Genomic DNA, 2970 nt, shown 5'->3' on the forward strand with positions numbered 1-2970 from the left:
AATGGACACACAAGAGTTGTGCATAGGAATCTGTTACTTGAGGTCAACTTCCTGCCACTCCCTGGGATGTGTCAAGATGAATCTGAACATGCTGGTGACGTGTCATTGGAAAGTGAGGAGTCTGATCAGGAAGATTGCGACTCTGGTGATGAAACAGCTATTATGGTCGGAGTGATGCCTCAGGAAGACACTGCACAGGATTTGTCATGCTCTGGGGATGAGACGGAGCCTGCAGTCTTGTCGCCTGGAGACTGTCCCGAGTCTAAGTTGTCTGATTCACAAGAACTAGTCCCACCCGGTCTAGTTCCTAGTCCTGCTAGGGTCATTGTTGACAGTCCATCCACTGCACCTGCACCACATGTTGACACCTCAGTTCGCACTGACTCACACTCACACAGTGGATCGAATAGCCACATTAGGACACGTGCAGGGAGACTGGTGAAGTCAGTTAACAGATTGATAGAATCAATGATTCAGAAACCATTCCAAAAGGGTCCAAATATTTTACTTAGTGACTATTGAGCTTTAACATATGTTTAAAATGCGTATGCGCTGAGATTTTTGGTTTAGTGCAAAATTTGAGTGATATTATGTGTTCAAATGTCTACAGGATAATATTTTCTGAGGTCAAGTGTTGTGTGGCGTACTAGGCGTCACATTAATCTAGGGGAATTTAGAGACCTGATCAACCTCTTTCTTTCCTGAACCTTGTATTTGAGGTAACTTTTAAGTTAACTGTGGACTAGGTCTACCTTTTCACTTGTGCCAGTTTGTGTCAGTAGTAGACATTTCCTCCTGTAAGACATTCCTCAATCAGGATGTTGGTGAATTTCAGGAGGGGTGAATGTAACCAGGTTGAAATTATTATTTTTTTTGTTGTTGAAACTTCACCAAATCCTGATAAATATTGAATAATATGTGTTTTATTAAGTTCATAACATGTTTTGTACGGTTTAGAGTATATTCAAACTGAAGTGTTAATACCTGTACTGTTGCTTTAAGAGGTCTCAGTATTACGACGTCAACTCTGCGCCTCTCTCAGTTCGCGCTTTGCTCACTGAGAGGAGGTAATGATTTTTCCGCTGGTTATCATTAAGAGTTTATTTCGTTTTGTAGATAATATAATATAACCATATGCAGTTATAAAGTGAATGCTAGTCTTAAGAGTGTAAACATGCAGCCGTGTTGTCAAAATGTAAGCCCTGTAAATACACTTTTACAAGTTATACGGGAGACACATGTTTTTCAGTGCTACGGGGTTTCCTGTGTGTTTATTTGCTAATAGGAGACTGACGAACTACGTGTGTGGAAGAGACTGCATGTTAAAGAACATTTTTCTGTTTTTTACTGATTTGTACAGGTATGTTTATTCAGTTAGTTCATTATTTACACAAATATTTTACTGGTTGTGTTTAACATTCTGAAAACCATATGTAATCAAATGTATTGGAAATGTATTTTATTTCATTTTATTTTTAAAGTCATCTAAATCACTCTTGTGTTAACGTAGGAACTATGTTAACTTAGATTGCCTATGTAAGTGTAAATTAGCTCAGTTCGCGCTTTGCTCACTGAGAGGAGGAGACTGACGAACTACGTGTGTGGAAGAGACTGCATGTTAAAGAACATTTTTCTGTTTTTTTACTGATTTGTACAGATACCACCGCCATACGGCTTGCATTAAAGGAGCAACCAGTAGCTGTTTGTAGTCCGGGTCTTTCCTTCCGTCAGCACAGTCACAATCACAGAACACAACGCAGATCACGTAGACGTCAACGGATGTGCATTTAGCCAGATATACGGCAGACCACGCACACCCGTTACACTTGCTTCTGGATCTTGATGTTCAGAGATCCTGCAGTGGAGAAATGTCTTAACATTGATATTTCCATTTAAAGTTTTGTATTAGAAATGTTCACATTTCAGAAAGAAGACAAAGTTTAAATGTGTATGTGTACTTTTATGCATGTTATTCTATATGGCGTTAACTCGACTCGTTGAAATCGAGTAATATTTATTTAAGAAAATTGAGACAACCATTTGCATCAGCTTTTTGAGTAGGATGTAAATAAAAAAAATCACATTAGGAACTTAAATAAAATAATTTTCATGGACTTGGTTACCATAAGTAATTAATCAGAAAATTAAGTAAATCAAACTTACAAGTTCTGGATTCAAAAATTTAAGAAATTAAACTTACATTACTGACTGTGGAACTGATACAATCAAGTTGGTTTTATACTAAAATCTAAGCGTAGCATAAATAAAACTTAGTCTTGTTGGTAATACTTAAAAAGCTGATGTATATAGTTGCCTCATTTTTTTAAGCAGAGCATTGAAGGTCCCAATGAGGACAGTGGCCTCCATCATCCGTAAATGGAAGAAGTTTGGAACCACCAGGACTTTTCCTAGAAGCTGGCCGCCTGGCCAAACTGAGCGATCAGGGGAGAAGGGCCTTAGTCAGGGAGGTGACCAAGAACCCGATGGTCACTCTGACAGAGCTCCAGCGTGTCTCTTGGAGAGAGGAGAACCTTCCAGAAGAACAACCATCTCTGCAGCACTCCACCAATCAGGCCTGTATGGTAGAATGGCCAGACGGAAGCCACTCCTCAGTAAACGGCACATGACAGCCCACCTGGAGTTTGCCAAAAGGCACCTGAAGGACTCTCAGACCATGAGAAACTAAATTCTCTGGTCTGATGAAACAAAGATTGAACTCTTTGGCCTGAATGGCAAGCGTCATGTCTGGAGGAAACCAGGCACCACTCATCACCTGGCCAATACCATCCCTACACAGAAGCATGGTGGTGGCAGCATCATGCTGTGGGGATGTTTTTCAGCGGCAGGAACTGGGAGACTAGTCAGGATCGAGGGAAAGATGAATGCAGCAATGTACAGAGACATCCTTGATGAAAATCTGCTCCAGAGCGCTCTGAACCTCAGTCTGGGGCGAAGGTTCATCTTCTAACA

At 40.5% G+C, this 2970-nt stretch overlaps 1 long non-coding RNA gene across 1 annotated transcript; it reads left to right on the forward strand.

Moving 5' to 3' along the window:
• The first annotated feature begins 603 nt into the window (after positions 1-603).
• LOC136719008 (uncharacterized) lies at positions 604-1698 on the forward strand. Its single transcript, XR_010805342.1, has 2 exons — positions 604-1067; positions 1286-1698. It is a non-coding gene; the product is annotated as an uncharacterized LOC136719008 (long non-coding RNA).
• The last annotated feature ends 1272 nt before the right edge of the window (positions 1699-2970 follow it).

Source organism: Amia ocellicauda, chromosome 23 (genome assembly GCF_036373705.1).
Source record: "Amia ocellicauda isolate fAmiCal2 chromosome 23, fAmiCal2.hap1, whole genome shotgun sequence".
NCBI classification, from domain to species: Eukaryota; Metazoa; Chordata; class Actinopteri; order Amiiformes; family Amiidae; genus Amia; species Amia ocellicauda.